Consider the following 22,155-nt stretch of genomic DNA (forward strand, 5'->3'; position numbering starts at 1 on the left):
TCATCCCAGTTTCACACGACACTGCCCCACTTCGTAACTTTTCTTTCCTACTACGAACTCTGGACGATATATGCACGTCTTCCTGTGCAATGCAAGCCAATTGGCGTTGCTGGATAGACGGCTGACTCACCTTGCTTCTCTCTCAGAGTATTATATTTTGAATCAAGCGTCACACGGAAACATAACGCGCAAAGTAATATTAAGAACATATTCATCACACACGCGAGTCCTCAACTGATACCATGGACGAGTACTTCTCTTTATCCTTTGTCACATACACAGATTGAGACTCACACAGTACTCACCACATGGAAGTACTCGTCTCTAATTTCAAGTCCTGCACACGCCATTTCTTAAATATTTCCAACTTACAGTACACACGCAAAAATTCAGCTTAACTTAAGCACTCAGAAGTATTTCAACTTATTGCTACACGTGGTTTCATTGTGACCGTTGGTCACTTCCGAAGATTACTACGATCCCCTTAATATTACTTGCCTGACATTTAATTCTCCCCACAAAAGTTCCTGAAATAGAGAAATTATTATTCTAAACTACTCTTAAGTATTTCACATGCATACCATGTCTCCACTCTTTTGTCCTTACGGAGCACGCCTAAGACAGGTCTTACCAACACTAGATCCAGCGGCAGAGTGCTGAAACATGGCCGTTCTTCAGGTTCTCTCGCACCTCTGCCGAAGTGGGGGAGCACCTTGCTACCATATTGGTCAGCCACATTTCAGGCGCTCAAAGCTCAGGTACATTTCATCTCTTTGGTCCCACCAAAGGTGACCCAAGTACCGTCTCAAAGATGATCATATATTCACATTCACTATCTGCGGTTAGCAGACGACCATACATTCATTCATTCATTTCACAGATCTCACCAAACTGGATGTAGGGATTTATTTTGTGGGAGTGCACATGTGATCAATTAAATAAATAAATTGTCATTCTTTCCCACACTGGTATCCGGCTTCGCTGTATTAATTGAAATTGAGTTATTATTAGAAAAAATATGTTGTTCTGACAAGAATAACGAAGAATGTTGTACCTATTTTCAATGTCGGGTGGTACTGTACCCCTTCAAAGTGAAGAAGAATTACATGATCTGTTGAATGGAATGAGCAGTTTATCAAGTACAGCATATGAATTGAAAGTAAAACGAAGAAAGACAAAAGTAATGAGGAGTATCATTAATGAGAACAGTGAGAAACTTAACATTGGGATTGATGGTCACAAAGTAGATCAAGTTAAGGAGTTCTGTTACCTAGGCAGCAAAATAACCAGTGACGGTCGGAGCAAGGATGGCATCAAAAGCAGACTAGCACTGGCAAAAAGGGCATTCCTGGCCAAGAGAAGCCTACTATCATCAGACATAGGCATTAATTCGAGGAAGAAATTTCTGAGGACGAACATTTGGAGCACAGCATTTGAAACTACCTCTTTAGTCATTTTTTATTGAACACTGACCTTCAGGATTTTCCCTGACAAAGCCAACTCAAACTTAACTTATTCATTTATTAGCCACAATATACACCCCAACGCAATTTGACTGCTATACATTGATAACATGACTTCCAATAATTAACACAAAAGAATGGCTCTGAATTGCAAGAAATCCTACCAATAATACAAATCCAAAAAATGTAAAATTAAATAAATATGAAACTACCTGCAACTCTGTTTATTGCCTTATCTCATTTCAATCGCGAATCCCAACACTGCAAACCCCATTCTTTTCACAAGTCACTTAACTCACAGAAAATCTTCATAACACGAACTGCAGCAATTACAGCAAGTAGCAACTACAACCATCTAAATAAAAAGATTCGTACTACTACAGACTCTAACTACTGAGAGGCATGTGGTTAGCGAAAGAAACATTATCAACCAAACATCCATCATCATTATTTCCTTTTGTATTACCTTATAAACACATCGTTTCATGTCACTTTACAATGCATGTCCTACCAACACAGAGTGTCCACTAAGAATATCGTGTCCATACATTGCTCTATTCACTCGCTAACTGCTAGTCCGTCCAAACACAGAATTTCTTGCAGAGGGCGCAGAGCGCTGTCAGAGCTATTGACACAGTCTATAGCGCTGCCAACAGACAAACAGACTACTTACACATTGTATGGTAGTGAAACATGGACTGTGGGAAAACCGGAACAGAAGAGAGTCGAAGCATTTGAGATATGGTGCTAAATATGAATTTTGAAAATTAGGTGGACTGATAAGGAATATGGAGACTCTTCGCAGAATCGGAGAGGAAAGGAATATGTGGAAAATACTGACTAGGAGAAGGGACAGGATGATAGGACATCTGTCAAGAAATTAGGAAATAACTGCCATGGTGCTAGAAGGAGCTGTACAGAGCAAAAACTGTAGAGGAAGACAGAGATTGAAATACGTTCAGCAAATAATTGAGGACGTAGGTTGCAAGTAATACTCTGAAATGAACAGGTTGGCACCGGAGAGGAATTCGTGGATGGCCACATCAAACTGGTTAGAAGACTGATGACAAAAGAATCAGCCCATGCTTCACAATTCACGACGGAAACAAAACAATACTGAAACAACCGTAAAACAACAATAGAATACTGAAGACAATATTTCTCGTCAGTTTTAAAGAAATATTTACTTTTCTGTCTGTAGAAAGTACAGAGCAAAGGGATTTCTCAAACACGCTCTAGTTCCAGCCGTCTTTTGCTATCAGACAACACAGCGTTTAGCAGGTGAGGTTCCAATATTCGATTATCGACGGGGGTGGGGTTGTCGTGGTTTGTTACTCTCCCCACTTTAATCATAACTTGCCCTCACTCTCATTGTCAACGAGCTATAGATACCTAACATTTTATTAATAACAACAATAAAATATGTAAAACGTTTTCTCATAATAATATAATCATAATACTTTGTATACCTGTGATTAGTACAGATTTACCACGTTTTGTAAGAAATTGCGATTAAAGGAAAAAGTTATTTGAAGAACATTCGCCCAAAAGTTTGATATGTTCCTTTGCCTTGGGATTGTTTTAAGAACTATAATAGCAACAAACTTTCACAGCTTTTACAAATTCAGAATTTTTGTGGTATAAAACGAGAGGCATCATATTTCACTTATCGCTAAGTTACGAGCACAGGCCTGCAGACTTTGACTATGCGAGCGAATAAATGGGGGAATGCTGTTTCTTTCCGTCATTCCGGTCTTAAGGTCGGGAAAGTCAGTTTTTCTTTTATTTCTTCCTTAGTGGATGGTCTTGCCGCTTCTGTCTCTCCTTACTCAACTTCCTGTATTTTGCTGGCCATACTTGTATGCTCATGAACGACGAACCAAATCGGATTTGTTGTTGGCAGCAGATGGGACCATTACGTAAAATATCTCCTTTTCCTACCTAGAATGTTTTCTGCAGTCAGGTGGGCGACAATCCAGTACACGTTGCCTAGTGATAAGCAAGCAACTGGAACGTACCTCGTGTTAAACGAGACTCGCATTTATCTAACATTTCTTAAGTGATAGGAGCAGGGATGAAGTGGTAAGGTGCTGGGCCGAAATTACATAACCCATTTTGCTTAAAATAATTTATTACATATAAATTCAAACTTCAATATTACAGTTTCTGATGACATCATGCTACAATAAATAACAGTGTCACAATCTGATAGTGATCCACATGAAACGGAATTGTAACCACTGACTGTAACGCAGGAAAAGAGATGTGAAAACTCAAACGAGTTTCAAAAATTTTAGGTAGTAGCTATAAAATGACAAATCCACTTGATATGCTAATTGACCACTTAACTGTGCATGCGAAAATTTGACGTAACCAAATTACAATATATCCACGTGATCAAACTATTATGAAGTTGCGGTTATAATATAAATTATTAAATCTTGTAAATGGCGCTATGCCAAAGTTCAAAGTGTGAACGGATTTTAAAAACAACACATCAGTAATTACTCTTAAAATTTAAAGCCTAAGTACGTAAATACGAAATAACATTACCACAGACACAGACCCTTTTTAAAATGGTATCTAACAGTAGGAGCCCACTTACTGTATTACAAGTTGCTTAATTCAATTAAACAGTTCAAAAACAGTAATGATAGCTTGAAACTACATAGCAAATTTCTGTAACTAACAGTCCCCAAAGTACAAAGAAATTGATTAGCGAAGTAATTATTAGAACTGACTAGCAACTAGGTGACAAATTAAAAATATAGATTACTCAAGAGTCTATCTCCAACTAATACACACAGGTACCAGGCCCCCGGTCAAATGGCTGCTCCATGCGTTTTTTAAAACCTTAATCATCAACGTGGCCATTACAAGGCATTAAACAGAGAATAACGTTTGAATAGAAATACCTGAAACAGAGATTTGTTTCTACAAGCAACTCACATACATAAAACATAATGTAAAGCACTTATACCCTAAAAAAACCACCCAAATGGTGGTATCTGTTACACACAATAGGTGCTGGTTTAAAACTTAACAAAACGAGGTCAGATTGAAGTAACGGCACTGTTCAAAATTTGAAAGGAGAGTAAAAACATTACTCGAATTTCATATGTGACAAGAGCGCTGGAATAGTACAATAAGCACAATAATTTTGACCGGTTTCTGGAGAACCCGGAAGAAGAGATCTACCGCACCAAAGCGTCGCTCTCAAGACCAATTAGAAATAACATCCCGGCCAGAGGCTACCAGAACTGAAGAAGAATTGACAAGATTGACGCAACAGTCCGCCACAATGTCACCAACTTTATGCGGGCTCCACAAGACACTGAATTCCAGAATACCACGCGCCACTTTGACCTGCTCTTCAGGATGTTGACAGAGCCCTTCGAGGCAAACGTGCCTGTAGTAATCGCAAAGCCACACACGCCATTTCTAATCTGACAGTCACACTGAACACACCACAGCCGACTGCTCCGGCCCCTATCACAACAGTCCGCGGGGAGCCTCCACATAACCCGGGAGCTGCAATCCAAGACATTCCAACGGCAACGGGCACGCGCCCAAACAGCCTCTCCCTATCCGCACATGAAACCTTCTCAGTGAAAGTTTAGAGAGAACAGTCGACCCAACCAACGTGATAGAAGGAGCCGCAAAACCATCGCAAAATGATCTACATAAAATGTAATCACAGTTGCAAATATGTAGAGTGGAATGACGGCAATGAAAATTTTTGCCGGACCGGGACACGATCCCAGTTTTCCCGCTTAAAGCGAGAGGGCGCCTCACCATTGGCTATCCGTGCACGACTCACAGCCACGCCAAAACTTTCATATGTTGTCAACCATGTATCTACGTGGAAGTAGGTCTGGCCGTGAGTCGCGCACTGATAGCCAAATGGTGAGGCGGCCGCCCGCGATAAGCGCGAAATCCGGGTTCGAGTCCCGGAAATCTTTGGACATGCGCTCATATCCAAAGAAACTTTGCATCGTAATTCAGAATAACACAAGCACTGCAATATCGCGAAAAGATCTGCTACAGACTAGCCCCGGATAATTCAATTCTTTCTCTGTTTCGGGAGTCTTAAGTTTACATGTTCCTTTATGCTCCGAAATTTTGTTGAAAACGTTGTAAATTAATAGATATAAAAATATAAACGCTTTTAGTAAAATGTGGTTTTGATAGAGGGAAGTGTGTCACGACCCCCCAAGTAACATCCTCTTCCATCACCCCCCTCACCCCTTCTCCCTTAGATGCGCGCTTGGTGTTCAGTGCATCTGTGTCAACTAAATCAGAAGTGACTCGCGGACTAAGGATCGATGACATACTATATGTAATTCAGATCTTAAACATCGTAATTAACTGACATGTAAGAAACATTAAGTCAGTGTTTGGTAGCTAGAGAGTTGATTGCGATCAAAGTGTCAACGCCTGTGATTACGTCGAAGCCTATTCATATCTGCATAAGTACTGTAACCTACACTCTTTTGGATACGCTTATTGTATCCAAGCCTTTGCCCCTGGACAATGTCAACCAGCACACTTCCTTCCAGTAACAAACGGACGGTTTCCTGACTCCTCAGGACGTGTCCTACCAATCGATCCCTTCCTCTTAGTCAAAAATTGCGCCACAGTTCGATTCATTACGTTCTCATCAGTTATTCGACCTAACCGTCCATTTTTCAACATTTATGAGTATCTCAGAATCTAACCTCTTCTCATTGGAAATTTTTTTCATACTTGTTTAGTCAGCCTCTGTGGCCGATTGGTTCTAGGCTCTTCAGTCCGGAACCGCGCTGCTGCTACGGTCGCAAGTTCGAATCCTGCCTCGGGCATGGATGTTTGTGATGTCTTTAAGTTAGTTAGGTTTAAGTAGTTCTAAGTCTAGGGGACTGATGACCTTAGATGTTAAGTCCCATAGTGCTTAGAGCCATTTGAACCATTTTGAGCCATCCTTGTTTCACATCCGTACACGACTGCACCACAAGCAGATACCCTCGAGAAAGACTTCTCAATACTTGAGTTTATAATCAATGTTACGAAAATTCCTTTTCAGGAATGCTTTTCGTGCCGTAGTCAGTTTGGATTTTATATTCTCTCTGCTTCAGCCATGGTCTATTCTTTTACTGCCGGATAGCAAAAGTCATCTACTATTTTTAGTGTCCGCTTTCCCCATCTAATTCTATCAGCATCACCTGACTGAATTGGAGTACGTTTCATTACCTTTGTTTTACTTTTGTTGATATTCATATTATAACTTATTTCCAAAACGCAGTATGCTCCGTTTAACTTCTCTTCCATGTCCTTTGTAGTCTCTGACAGAATTACGAAGTCATTGGTAAATTTCTTCTCCCTAAACTTTAGTTACCTTTCCAAATCTATTCTTGGTTTTCCTTATTGTCTGCTCAATCTACAAGTGAATAGCATCGGGGAGACGCTACAAGCCTGTATCACACCATTCTCAACCGCTACTTCCTTTTCATGTCCTTTGATCCTTATAACTGCAGTCTAGTTTCTGCACACATTACAGAGAACTTTTCACTGTCTGTATTTTACTCCTGCTACTTTTGTAATTTCAAAGTGTGTATTCCAGTCAACATTGTGGAAATCTTTCTCTAAATCTACAACTGCTACAAACTTGGCTTCTCCTTCCTTCAGTCTGTTTTATAAGAGAAGTTCGTGGCGTCATTATGATCTTGTGTGTTCCTACATTTCTCCAGAACCCGATATGATCTTCCCCGAGGTCAGCTGCTACCACTTTTTCCATTCACCCGTAAGCGACTTAACAAACTAATGGATCGTTAATATTCACACCTATCGGTATCTGCCTTGCTTGGAATTGAAATTGTTACATCTGACGATTATTTACATATTTCACACATCTTGCATTCCAGGTGGAGAAGTTTGGCTGCCTTTCGCGAAAATCTCAATAACTCTGGGGGAATGTCATGTACTCGAGGAGCCTTCTTGACTTTGGTCTTTCAGTGTCCAGTAAAAATCATCTCACAGTGTCGCATCGTCAAAATCGTCTTCATCTGACTCCTCTTCCCTTCCTATAATATTGTCTTCACGTTAATTTCACTTATGTAGCCCTACTACATATTCTTTGCTTTTTTTTCGACTGTCGTACGAGTTCTTAATACACAGACGGGAAGAAAATCACAACTCGGGTAAATAATTAATATAGGGCAGTGGTTCCCGACCTTCCTGAAACCGTTCCCGCTGGGCATTATCAGATATTAAATGATTACCTCCAACCCCCCCCCCCCCTCACCCCACGAACAAATACGTCAATTGATACTGCTTATAGCTAACAACTTTTTTATGCTAAATGACGCAGATATTCATTCTAAGTACGTCGATAGTGCTACCTAAAAGTAACGAAACCATCCACACTTTTCCTCCGCGGGATTCTTTTCTCTAGAAACACTTGATTCACCCGCACTCTGTACCTCCATATAAAATCAGCCGAATCAAAACATGTGTACTACATCTACTGTTTGCAAATCACTTGAACAGTGGCCTCATTACCACTGATCTGGCAGAAATCTGAACACTTCAAACTGCCAATTACTTGTCTGACGACTGCCGCTAACAATAATAATTATTGCTATTATAGTTCTGTGTAGGCCGTACAGCTATAGCAACCATCACATAGTCACTGTTGTCCTGTCAATTAGACCGTTTATTATTGTGCAGTGAAGAATGAAGCAATTTCTGATCTATTACAAGAGGTACTTACAACTCGGAAACGGCACTTTCATGAGATGTATGAAATATTTATGCATGTGTGATTTATGTGTGCCAAATTTAGTGCCATAGCCGCATGGTAGAAAGTTGTGTGTAGTGGCTGGAGTAAGCGATGAGGATGATGTTCATACATATACACCGAAGAGCCAAAGAATCTGATACACCTGCCTAATATCGTGTAGGGCCCCCGCTAGCACCCAGAAGTGGCGCAACTAGACGTGGCATGGACTAATGTCTGAAGTAGTGTTGGAGGGATTAACACCATAAATCCTGCAGAGCTGTCCATAAATCCGTAAGAATACGAGAGGGAAGAGGCAAGGCATCCTACATGTGCTCAATAATGTTAATCTCTGGGAAGCTTGGTGGGCAGCGGAAGTGTTTAAACTCAGAAGAGCCACTCTGTGTCAATTCTGGACGTGTGGGGTGTCGCATTGTCCTGCTGGAATTGCCGAAGTCCGTCGGAATGCACAATGGACACGAATGGATGCAGGTGATCAGACAGGCCAGACAGTCGTATCTAGACGTATCAGGGGTCACATATCACTCTATATGCACACCTCCAGCACCATTACAGAGCCTCCACCAGCTTGAACAGTCGCGTGCTGAGATGCAGGAACCTTGGATTTATGAGGCTGTCTCCATAACCGTACACGTCCATCCATTCGATACAATTTGAAACGACACTAGTCTGATCAGGCGACGTGCTTCCAGTCATCAACAATCCAATTTTGGTGTTGACGGGCCCAGGGGAGGCGTAAAGCGTTGTGTCGTGCAGCCATGAAGGGCACACGAGTGGGCCTTCGGCTGCGAAAGCCCATATCTATGATGTCCCTTTGAATTGTTCACACGCTGGCATTTGTTGATGCCCCAGCATTGAAATCTGCAGCAATTTGCGGAAGGGTTGCACTTCTGTCACACTGAACCATTCTCTTCAGTTGTCGTTGGTCCCGTCTTGCACGATCTTTTTCCGGCCGCAGTGATGTCTGAGATTTGAAGTTTTACCGAATTCCTGATATTCACGCTACACTCGTGAAATGGTCGTACGGAAAAATCCACACTTCATCGCTACCTCGGAGATGCTGTGTCCCATCGCTCGTGCGCCGACCATAACATCACGTTCAAACTCTCTTAAATCTTGATAACCTGCCAATGTAGCAGCAGTAACCGATCTAACAGCGGCGCCAGACACTTGTCTTATATAGGCCTTGCCGATCGCAGCGCCGTATTCTGCCTGTTTACATTTCTCTGTATTGTAATACTCTTGCCTATAACAGTTTCTTTGGCGTTTCAGTGTATTTCACAAGCTGTAACTTCCACCACATAGTATGACATATTATGGTAGTATTTTAAAAAAAATATAATTATTGGTAACTAATATAATCAGCACAATGGTCTGACAAAATAGAAATAACAATACCGATCCTTTAAAAATACTTTAGTTTCGTGACCTAAGCACAACTGAATCCTGTGTTTTTACCCCTCAAAAAATTGCATTTTATCCCTCAGGGGGTAATTAGCCCCAGGTTGGGAACAACTGATGTAGGGTAATAAAATTCCGGGAAAACATTTGTCTAGGTAACATATTTTAGTGATTAACACTGCAAAATCACAGGTTAATATAAGCGCAAAATAATCAATTGAAAATGTGAAATGATGATACACTAACAACCGGTAAAATTATCAGGATGTTGGATGCAAGCATGCAAAGGTGCTTGCATTGTGTTGTGCAGCTACCGGATCCTAGTTTGTAGGATGGAGCTCCGTTGCTGTTGCACTTGGTCGGTCAATACAGAGACAGTCAATGCTGTTTGTGGATGACGCTGGAGTAGTCATCCGATGACGTTCTGTATGTGTTGAACTGAAGACAGAGCTGGTTATGGATCAGGCCAAGGTAACATGTCGAACTCTGTGGACGAGCGTTATCCTGTTGGAAAACACCCCCTGGAATGCCGTTCATGAATGGCAGCAAAACAGGTCGAATCGCCGGATTGACGTACAAATTTTCAGTCATGGTGCGTTGAATAACCACGGAAGCGCTCCTGCTCTCTTACGAAATCGTAACTACAGGTGTAGGACCAGTGTGTCTAGCACGCCGTCAGGTTTGTTGCATGTCGTCTACTGGCCTCCTTCTAACTAACATACAGCGATCAATGGCGCCGAGGCAGAACCAACTTCCATTAAAATCAAAGCAGACCTCCACCCAGCCCTCCAATTGGCTCTCGCTTGACACGAGTGAAGTTGCAAATGGCAGAGGTTTGGGGCCAGCGGAATGCATTCTATAGGGTGTCCGGGTCGGAGCTGTCCTTGAAGTAACCGACTCATAACAGTTCGTTGTTACTGTAGTGCCAATTGAAGCTCAGATTGCTGTTACAGACGCAGTACGATGCGCCAGAACTATATGCCGAACACGATGGTCTTTCCTCTAGGTAGCGCCACGTCGCCGTCCGGTGCGTGGTCTTGTTCTGACCGTACTTTCTAGTGTCCGCCGCAGCCAACAGGCATGTACAATCGCTACTTTCCTGCCAAGTTTATCTGCAGTATCGCAGAAGGAACATCCAGCTACTCGTCGCCCTATTACACGAAATCGTCCAAACTCACTGAAATGTTGTTAATGGTATTTTTGTCGCCTTAAAGGCATTCTTGACGAACATCAAGTCACCATGTCCAGTGTCAAAGATAACTAACGCTCACGACCGTTACAGCGTTTATTTATAGGAAACTTGATTTTCATCCTCATAGCGGCGCTACTAACACCACTTTTATGCTACTGGCAAGAAATTTGAACAGCCATCATTTTTCAGATGTGGAAACACGCCTACCAACTTTCGTTTATATAGCAGAACTCCTTCTTGCTGCTGCAATTTTTTTCCGTGTATTTTTACAGGTGCTCTTCTTTTTAATAAAGCTCTCCACCATATTGCTATAGTTCACACCTATCTTTCTCATGCCTGTCCACGCTTATATTACTTTCTATCCCATTTTTATGGACTTTTGTATTCGCTTTGGGCTGTTTCGTTTTCCACATATTTATATTTTCTCCTTTCATTATTTAAATTCAGTAAGTCTTTTGTCATACAAGGATTTCTACAATATCTTGTCTTTTCGCCTATTTCATCATCTGCTGGCTTCACTATTTCATTCTTTGAAACTACCCATTCGTCTTTTTTCGTATTCTTTGCCCCTGTTTCAGTCAATCATTGCCTAATGCTCTTTGGATCCTACAGTGTGGATCTTCCAATTTCTTCTGCTCCGATCTCCTTCATTTCCTATTTTTGTTCACTGCAAACCTGACTGGAAAATTTAATTATGTCTGTAAAAAAGTAAAGTCGTATGGCATATTTGGCTGACAGACCATCAGAGGCAGGTTCAACATCCTGATCGCAAACGTTTTTCCTATCCTTCGCGCACACTGGCACCTTTCTTTTGCGTAATGTGAGAGTTGTGTGCCAAGTGTATCTGATACGTTGAGAGGGATGGAATGGTTGTTTGTGTAATATTTTGCATTCTAAATTGATGATGAGAGATGGAAGCCGGCACATAGCCTACTCGTCTCGAACAGCACCGATGGGGCAGCCGGAGCACCCTCATTCCTAGAGGCACTATGGTGATGTTTGAAATTTAATGTAGGTTATTGGCTCGAAGTTTTGTAATCAGAAACCGTATGCCATGCTCTTCCCCTCCTTTGCCTTAAAGACAAAGTGAAAGCTGCAGACTATGCGTTGCGTGCCAGCGTGGTTACCCATCCAAGTAAAGGCCAAGATCGACATTGCTTAACTTGTGTTATCTCACGCAAACCGGTGTATTCAGTGAGACAAGGTCATTATAACTGTAATATATAAAGCAGTGCTAATTGATTCACGCTGAGCAAACACAAATTCTTCTTGTTTAGCAGCCAAATATGTTTCCGTGGAGCTTCACCATCGTTGGTGAGGTCATTTATTTTCTACCAAAGAATATCTAAATAAATTTTGCATGATAACACAGATAGTTTTGAGGTTAAAGTATATACGTAATTATTAACAGATAAAATAAATGCTTTATTATAACATACTGATGTGTGTCTTGCTGATCGGCATTTGCAGTCCACCTGACATTTCGCTGCAGTTTGTCAACTGCAACTGATCAGGATTTTTCAATATAATCTTACGTATGTAAACAAAAGTGATAGGCCTAAATTAATCAGTTGCCTTTTTCCGATTTGCTAATGTTAGATTATAGTACTGTCATCATATATATTTTCTGTCAGCAATGTTTTTCTTTTTTTCTTCTTCTTCTTATTTAGCTAGAGTTGGTTTCCTTTAAGTAATAGTTATTGAAATCTTTGTGGGGATTTGTAGAGAGTTGTACCATAAGGAACCAAGGGAGAGGATGTTGTTATGGGTGGTCGATATCCTCTTTCAACAACACAAATGCACACGTGGATTAATACAGTTCTTTATTTACTTGAAGCTTCTACTTAACTTTCATAGAGTCCATGTTCTGTGCTACAAGGACATCAGTAATAGTTCTCTTGCATACAGTGTCGGAAATCTTGCTATTACAAACTTTAGCCTCATTGCTGGTCCCACTATAGGCGCTACTCTGGTCGTGATGCACTGTTGTAACCTGCGATGAAGTAAACCTGCACTGCGAGTAGACTGACAGATGACAAACTGAGTGAGTCAGTGAGGCCGTCCGGTCAGTGGCGGCGGCCTAAATATTTGCAGCCAAGAGGGCGTTGGCGGCATGTTCCTTGTTGGTGCGTCTCTGGCCTCTCTCGTGATAGGTGCGCTTCATCCAATGCCTATTATCGGTGTTCAGGCTATGTGTTTGCCAACCAGTGTGCCGGCAACCACTTACACAAACACATTCCTCCCCTCCAAAAAGCTACACAATTGTCATTTAGGGAGGATGCGGATGACAATGGAGGGGAAGGGGGGAGGTAGGACGCTAGACGTAGAGATGAGCTGGGAGCCATGAGTGTGCAGGACGGTGCACTCCCCCCTCTACGCTGCCATCTGGCTTGCGAGGCAACTGCTCCAGAAAGCTGCTGCCAGTGTACATGTCAAGGCCTAAGGGCATGTCTTGGGCGATGATGGCGATGGCGACGGTGACGGTGATTGCGGGTTCAGGTCCATAGGGTCGGTGAGGAGGGATATCAGGGGCGAGGGCGAGGCCAAGTCGTACAAATGTAATGCAACAAAATTTCAGATCAAGGTCCGCTTCCGTGGCCTGTGCAATTTTTCTGTATTGCAAGGGAAAGGATTCCAGGAATTCAGAGTCCTGTGCATCGATTTGGCAACAAGATGCGGCATATGCATCAAAATCAGAGTCTGGGCCAATCGGAAGGCGAGATAGGTCGTCTGCATTGCCGTGATTTGTCGTAGGCCTGTATACAGTTTCATACTGATACGGCGAAAGCAACAAAGCCCAGCGTTGCAATTTTTGAGCAGTGTGTGTAGGAACCGGCTTTGACGGAGAAACAAGGACTGCGAAGGCTTGTGATCGGTCACTAATAAGAACTTGCAACTATACAAATAGTGATGGAATTTGCTCACGCCATACACAACAGCGAGAGATTCTTTCTCAATTTTTGAATAATTACACTGAGTTTGAGTTAACAACTTTGAGGGAAAAGAAATGGGTCTGTCTTGTGCACCAATTCCGTGCGAAAGCACAGCGCCGTTTCCGTAGGAAGATGCGTTGACTTGCAAAACTACTGGCTGGCAGGGTCAAAATGCACTAAACATCTGTCACCAAGCAAAGCATTTTTGATTTTCTGAAACGCGTCTTGACAGTCTTCAGTACACACAAAAGGTACATTTTTACGACGCAAGCGATGCAATGGAGCCGCGATCTGAGCGTCATTCGGTATGAACCGAATGTAGTATATTATTTTGCCTAGTACTGACTGCATTTCAGACACATTGCGAGGAATAGACAGGTAACAGATTGTAAGTAAATGAGATTGGAGGGGGTGCACACCTTGACCAAAGTACTGTAGTTCAGTTTGAAAAAAGTCATACTTTTCGAGACAACATTTGAGTCCTGCTTCTGACAACACTCGAGAAAGAGTACGCAAATTGGCAATGTGTATCTCTGGTGTACGGCCTGACACGACAATATCGTCAATGTAGTTTGAACAAAATGGGACTTTTGCAGTCAACCGTTCCACGTAACGTTGAAAAATGGCGGGTGCGGCAGCACTGCTGAAGGGCAAATGCAAATACTTGAACAGTCCTAAGTGTGTATTTACAACAAAGACTTTGTGATTCTTTGGCCACCGGATTTTGCAAGCAGGCATCATGCAATTCTATTTCTGAAAAGTAACATCCTGCACCAAGGCTGTCCATGAGTTCTTCAGGGCGAGGTAACGGACAAGTGTCCACTACTGTCTGCGGGTTGACTGTTGACTTGAATCAACACAAATGCGACAGCGACCAGAAGGCTTAGGCAATAAAACGAGAGCACTTGCTCACTGACAAGCTTGAATGGGAGCAGTTACACCATTAACTTGCAATTCTTTCAGTTCACTGGCTAATTTGTTCAAAAATGTTCAAATGTGTGTGAAATCTTATGGGACTTAACTGCTAAGGTCATCAGTCCCGAAGCATATACACTACTTAACCTAAATTATCCTAAGGACAAACACACACACCCATGCCCGAGGGAGGACTCGAACCTCCGCCGGGACCAGCCGCACAGTCCATGACAGCAGCGCCTCAGACCGCTCGGCTAATCCCGCGCAGCGCTAATTTGTTTCATAAGGCAATTGGAACGGGGCGGGCCACGAAAAACTTAGGCTGTGCATTGTCTTTCAATGTAACATGCGCTACAACGTTATTAGTTTTTTTCCATTCCTTCTGAAAATAGTTCAGGAAATTCTTTAAGCAAGCAAGTGTCTTTTGGCGTAAAAGCAGTCACTGAAAGTACTTTGTCTTGGGTGCTACGTCCAAACAAATCAAAGGCATCTTAAACCGAATATGTTCTCTCTGTCTCTTGTTTTGAAAACAGTAAAATTGACTGTTCTAGTGTGAGATTTGTAAGTGGTTGGCAAACTACACTGTCCAAGCACTGGAATTTCCTGTCCGTTGTAAGCAGCGAGGTGCTTGCTAGATCTAGAAATCTCTGGTGAGCCTAACTGTTCGTACATGCCACGATTAAGCAAAGTTACTGAGGCACCTGTCATTAACTGAAAGTTAACACGATGGCCAGCAATTCGTAATGGGACAAACAGTTTGTTAGAACATCGTCGCACAGTACTAGGGCGAGAAAAAGGCACAACCATAATCTTACGTTTGTCAGAACCTGTTGTAGGTTTTGAGAAGACACCGTTCACTGCATATGCATGAGCCTGGCCGGCCGTTGTGGCCGAGCAGATCTAGGCTCTACAGTCTGGAACCGTGGAACTGCTATGGTCGCAGGTTCGAATCGTGCCTTGGTCATGGATGTGTGTGATGTCCTTAGATTAGTTAGGTTTAAGTAGTGTAAGATGGCAAGAACTATTCCCCTTACATGAAGTCATTAAAAATCACCTAACTCACTTTGAGCGAATGGTAGGGCTGAACAAAAATGACTGACAAGGCACAATCCATCTTGTAGAGGATATAGTATGGACGTATTGGAATAATTAATGTTTGGTGATGGTTTTAAAGTAATTCACACGACAGGAAAACTTTGTGGAAACGCGTCGATTTACTGGAGGCTAGTTTACCCCAGGGAAGTACTCAGAATTGACTGTGACCGCCGGGGGAGTGGCTAAGGGAAGCGACAATAGGCAGCTTAGGGCGGCTCAAGCTCTGAGAAAGCAGTAATGCGGCGCGGCCTCCAGCCGCCTTAAGATGAGCGACAGTGAGTGGGTGGTTGACCCTGACTCCGTGCTGGTGTACCGGGAAACAGACGGAGAACTTTACGCCTGTTGATAAATGTCCGTCGTCCCATTTTCTGTGAAACATGCGAGAAAGCCGCGCAAAGTTACAGTGGAGCGGTCAACAGAGGTCAAAATATGCGTGTTCGTGACTATAGCAACTTCACGGTGAATTCACGGTCTGCAGAGCCTGAAGTAAATCAGGTGAAGAGCGACAGCATGAAATACGCTGGCCTCCAATGGGAACATAGGACCAAGGAATTTGAAGTACTCTCCTGGGAGTCAGAATTCCGGAAAAAATGGTGTTTGTGCAAACACTAATCTTTATGGGCGGCCTGGGAGGAGCGAAATAGCGGAAATTGAGGGGAAGGGAAATTTTTTGGGAATTTGTTCACTTCCCAGAGCAGGCATTGGTCGGCGCTGGGAAGCGACGCATAATTAACGCGACTTGTGCTGAAATTGGTTAGGTTAGTGCTTTTTTTAACGTCCCGTCGACAACGAGGTCATTAGAGACAGAGCATAAGCTCAGGTTAGGGAAGGATGGGGAGGGAAATCGGCCGTGTCCTTTCAAAGGAACCATCCAGGCATTTGCCTGAAACGATTTAGGGAAATCACGGAAAACCTAAAACAGGACGGCTGGAGACGGGATTGAACCGTCGTCCTCCCGAATGCGAGTCCAGCATACTAACCATTGCGCCACCTCGCTCGGTGCTGCAATTGGCGTAAGTGATTTTGCTGGAGGGGAAACAGAGGCGAAGAGCAGACTGTGAGAAGTCTCCGTACAGGTCTTCCGTTCCCAGCTTGCCTAGATTGCGGACGTGGCGTTCTTGACTCAGCTTGCCTGAGAAAGTGAGCATCTCTGCAGTTTAGGACTTAGCAAATGGAACGATTGAGCTTGGAGATAGGAAGTTTTGGTTCAGCTATGTACTGAGCAAGATAGCTAGGAGTGACTAGACGAGCGCAGTCTTGCAGCACCACGAGGTTGGCCGACGTCCACACAACGACGCCACTCCACCACGCTGAATTCGGTGATATTGCCACTGATTAATTTGTTGGATCACGTCGGCAAAGTTTCCACAAGGGTTTCATGGGCTGTGTATTGTAGAATTCTTCTCGCACTTCACATTATGCCTGGGTCAGTCAATAGAAATTACATTTGATTTATAGTGCTTCACTCCACGCAAACGCAATTTATTACCACTGCCTTTCAGGAGAGTCATGTAATGTGATGATTGAAGGTCGTGTGTTAAAATAAATCTGTGATAATCGACTGCATCTGTTTTCAATCAAGTAGTTGAAATCCCAAGTCACTTTCTTAATTAATTTTATGTTCAACATTTGCATCTGGTGTTCAATAGCTGAATATAACATCAATGTGCACCCCTTTTTCATTAAAAGGGATCAATTCTGAATCAGTTAATTTCAACACTGCCACTGCAGTTCAATCAGGAGTCACAGGGTCTTATTACTTTCTTTGCGTTATCCGATATTGAGGCAGTTTCGCACTTTCTGTTGACCTGTTAGTCAATTACCTGGGGTGAACACACACCAAAACCAGATAAGTGACAGGTGGTGTGTTACAGTAGTTCTAAGTTCTAGGGGACTGATGACCTTAGCAGTTAAGTCTCATAGTGCTCAGAGCCATTGGAACCATTTTGCACGAGCCTGTTTCTTTCTGAGAGTGGGCAAAATTGGCGTTTTTGCGCCGATGCAAACAAACTATTTGTATATGGCCTTTTTTCCAAACATGTAACATGCTGCATTACGTGATGGCCAGCCCTCTCTTTTATGGCGAGCAAAACATCTAGGGCAAGACTTCACTAAATTCACAGGCCTGTTTACATGTGTACGTGGCTGTCTGCGCGGCTGTGTATGCGTTTGTTGTTGTGGCTGCTTGGGACGGTCGCGAACAAGGGGCTACTCGACCCGACAATTCGAGGCCTGGTCAAACTTATTGGCAGCTGTGGCACCCGAATCATACTTGGGGAAGTGATGACTCAGAGTACTTTAAGATCTGTTCCCGTACTGAATGTTATGGCATCGCGTCTCATTAAATCACTGTAAACGTTGCCATGACTATACTTAAATTTACGCTTCCTAGCCATGCCCGTTAATTCTGTGTACCATCGGCGGTACATCTGATCCGGCTTTTTCTGCAAGCGAAAGGACTGATATCTAACTGCAGCTACTTGGACGTGATGGTCATAGCATTGAGTTAATGCAGCGAATACTTTGTCATAGACGAGTTCGTCGGGCGACGCGTTTGGGAATAGTTTTTGTATTAAGTTGAGCACTGGTGACCCCGCGATTGAAAGGAAGTATTGTAACTTTACAGTACCTTGAACACGATGAACTTCACAGTGTGCTTGGAATCCATTCTTTTTCTGATCCCTTAATTGCCGGAACTCTGGTACACTGGTCGGCGGCACTTGTTGGGGTGGTTGGTGGTCGGTTGCGGTTGTGCGGCCTACGCAGCTTGGGTAGCCAGTAGTTGCTGTACCGTCGTCAGTTGTTGCTTTTGAAACTGAAAAACTTGCGTCAGATCCATCTCAATGGCCGCCTGCAGCTGAGGTGCGGAGACAAGGGGTGGATGGGGGGAGGGGGGGGATTCATGGTTTACACAAATAAGTTATAGCAAAAGCAAGCAAAGCCTCTGATAAAGAAATTTAATTAGTTTTGCGGCTTCCCTCCTGGAATATATGCATGAACACAACAACAAATTATCGATTAGAAACACCAAAAACGATCACCCCTGAAAGCTAAAACACAAGAAGAGCAGAAAAATCATCGGCCAAGTTTATTATCCTCGATCGCCACTGAATTAACCTAGTTGCCACTGTGGCATCCTCGTCGCCACTGTAAAGTCTTGTACCGTAAGGAAACAAGGGAGATGGTGTTGTTATGGGTGGCCAGTAACCTCTTTCTAAAACACAAATGCACATGTGGATTAATATAGTTCTTTATTTACTTGAAGCTTCTACTTTCATAGAGTCCATGTTCCGTGGTACAAGTCCGCAGCTCATGGTATAGTGCTGCCCCAGGATCACGGGGTCCCGGGTTCGATTCCTGACCGGATAGGGGATTTTCTCCACCTGGGGACTGGGTGTATGTGTTGTACTCATCATTTCATCATCATCATTCCTGACAGTGGCTAGATTGGATTGTGAAATAATTGTACTGCGTAAAAATTGGGACTTTGTACAGGCGCTGATGACCGTGCAGTTCAGCACCCTACAAACCAAACATCATCATCATCATCTGTGGTACATGCACATCAGTAATAGTCCTCTTGCATACAAGATCGGAAATCTTGCTATTACAAACTTTGTTCTCACTGCTGGTGCCACTCTGCTCGTAAGACACTGTCGTAACCTGCGATGAAGTAGACTCACACTGCAAATGGACTGACAGAGGCCAAACTGAGTGAGTCAGTGAGACCGTCCGGTCAGCGGCGGCGGCCTAAATACTTGCTGCCGAGAGGGCGTTGGCGGTCTGTTCGTTGTTGGTGCGCCTCTGGCCTCTCTCGCGACAGGCGCACTTGATACAGAGCCTAGTATCGATCTTCGCGTTACATCTTCGCCGCCTGGTGTGCTGGCGAGAGCTTACGCCAGCACAATGTTCAGATGTACCGCCGATGATACACAGAATTAACGGGCATGGCTAGGAAGCGTAAATTTAAGTATAGTCATGGCAACGTTTACAGTGATTTAATGAGACGCCTTGTAAATTGGTGAGTGGGATGGGTGGGGGGTGTTCGGGTAAACTACATGTACTTACTTGTTGTTGATTCTGTTTCTTTCTGCCACGAGTATGTAAACTGTGTTTTCTAACACACGCTGTCACACTGTTCGTCACACTGTATTCATTTAGCCCACTATCTTGTTTTGGGTTCTAGTGGACGATTTCATCATTTATAATGACAGAACGCTTTCCGCCAAGTATATAATGACTACTATTACTACTGTTGACCTTCATTTCGCGCACGACATCACAGTGGCGTCGCCGGATGGCATAGTATTAATAACGTTTGTTTCATTGAAAAAACTTTAAGAATTTTCACATTTAAAAAAATCAGGAAATTTTCAACACTACCTCGTATTTACTAGCAAATTAACACGGACAAACAGTGAGCTTCAAACACAGGGTGATACACCTTCCACACGAAGTTGTTAGTTATAGTTCTGTAGTATTTAGAAACTATTTCACAGGTCGCAACTCCCCTGTTCTTTCGACTTTTGCTGCAGTCCGCCGCGTTGGCGCTCCCCCTCCCAGAACCAACAGCCGTAGCATCCCTGTCTGGCCGGGACGCGGTGTTCCTGACTCACCGCCGGCTGCCACTTTGCGGATTGGCCCGTCGTGATCAGTGAGCGACCCGAGCGGCGCAGTAATAAAGGCGGACACGACGATGATGATGATGATGCCGCCCCCGCGCCGTTGCGTGACCACCGCCTACGGAGTTATCCGGTTATCGCGCGATAAGCGCGCCGCCGGCCATTCATCACCATTACGGCGGACGGGCGGCGTGTGTGTATGCGCACAGCGTGGGGCTGGCGCGCCAGACGCAGCCGCAGCCGCTAATTCGTAAACACACACGCCGTAGCGGATTTGCGGCATTACCGGCGCCGAGCCCCGCCGGACAATGGGGCCCGCGCTGGCCGCTGCATTATTTAAACCGCAGCGCGGATTGCCGCCTCTTTCCTCCCAAGATTGCTGGCGGACAGGGGCCGCCGACGCCGAATTCTAAGGCGGATTTACATTTTTCAGTACTTCCGCCGGCTTTCGTGTCGTCGTAAAATATGTATTGCCCCCTGTACATCTGCGGTCACGACGCCCCACGTTTGCTTTGTGTCACTGCTAATGGGAACCTCCCTCTCCGAAATGTAATTGCCCGCGTAAAAGCCACGGATTGTGGGGTAGACCGACATACAGAACACGTGTCACTTCATCCTCGAAGCCTGTTAGCTCTGCACCACTGATCGCCATTGAAGGCGACTTTAGCAAACTATTCCGGGTTTTGATATCGACAGAATTAAGAAAAAAAAATATATTTTTACTGTTCGGTCGATACATTCAGCCGAGGCACTGGCGAGTGCTGCCCTCTCTGGAAATGTCTGCACCTCAGGGACCATCCCTCCAAGGGTACGTGACAGTACACTCGCCGCAGCGAGGGTGAGAACAGTTGTGGACGGACAGCTCGGTCGGTCGACTCTTAGCTCGTGGGCTAGTTCGTGGCCGCGCGCCTTGTAAAACGCCGAATATGTATATTTTGACGTGTAAATGGGAAACTAATAGTGAATAATAAGCGATTATCTCAACTGTCGGCATTCACACAATTCGAGCCGGCCGCCGTAGCCATGCGGTTCTAGGCACTTCAGTCCGGAGCCGCAAGACTGCTACGGTCGCAGGTTCGACTCCTGCCTCGGGCATGGCCGTGTGTGATGTCCTTAGGTTAGTTAGGTTTAAGTAGTTCTAAGTTCTAGGGGACTGATGACCTCAGATGTTAAGTCCCATAGTGCTCAGAGCCATTTGAACCACACAATTCGAATGGATTCGAACCGTTATAGGGCCCTTACCGTCTTCCTAAATTCAAAGTCCTCCCGTATATTTACGCTTTACATTTCCGTCTGTGGACGCTACATTTTAGCCGACCGCTGTGGCCGAGCGGTTGTAGGCGCCTCAGTCCGGAACCGCACTGCTGCTACGGTCGCAGGTTCGAATCTTGCCTGGGCATGGCTGTGTGTGATGTCCTTAGGTTAGTTAGGTTTAAGTAGTTCTAAGTTCTAGGTGACTGATGACCTCAGATGTTAAGTCCCATAGTGCTCAGAGCCATTTGAACCATTTTGAGCGCTACATTTTGGTCCTTCCGGTCCACATTTTGATGGATTCGACGGAGTAACTGGCAGCTGTCTGGTCTGGCTATTCTGGTTCCTGTACTCCCTACTGATTGTAACTGCTGCTTCTGCTGTTTCCTGCAACGGCTAGCTTTCTATAACGGACGGAGTCATAAAATAGAAACTTCTGTTGAGCAGGGACGAGCGAGAGAAACGAAGTTTTTGCGATGCTATGCTGAGTCCGTGAGACATATGAAGA

The sequence above is a fragment of the Schistocerca americana genome, chromosome 5 (assembly GCF_021461395.2).
Source record: "Schistocerca americana isolate TAMUIC-IGC-003095 chromosome 5, iqSchAmer2.1, whole genome shotgun sequence".
In the NCBI taxonomy this organism is placed as follows: domain Eukaryota; kingdom Metazoa; phylum Arthropoda; class Insecta; order Orthoptera; family Acrididae; genus Schistocerca; species Schistocerca americana.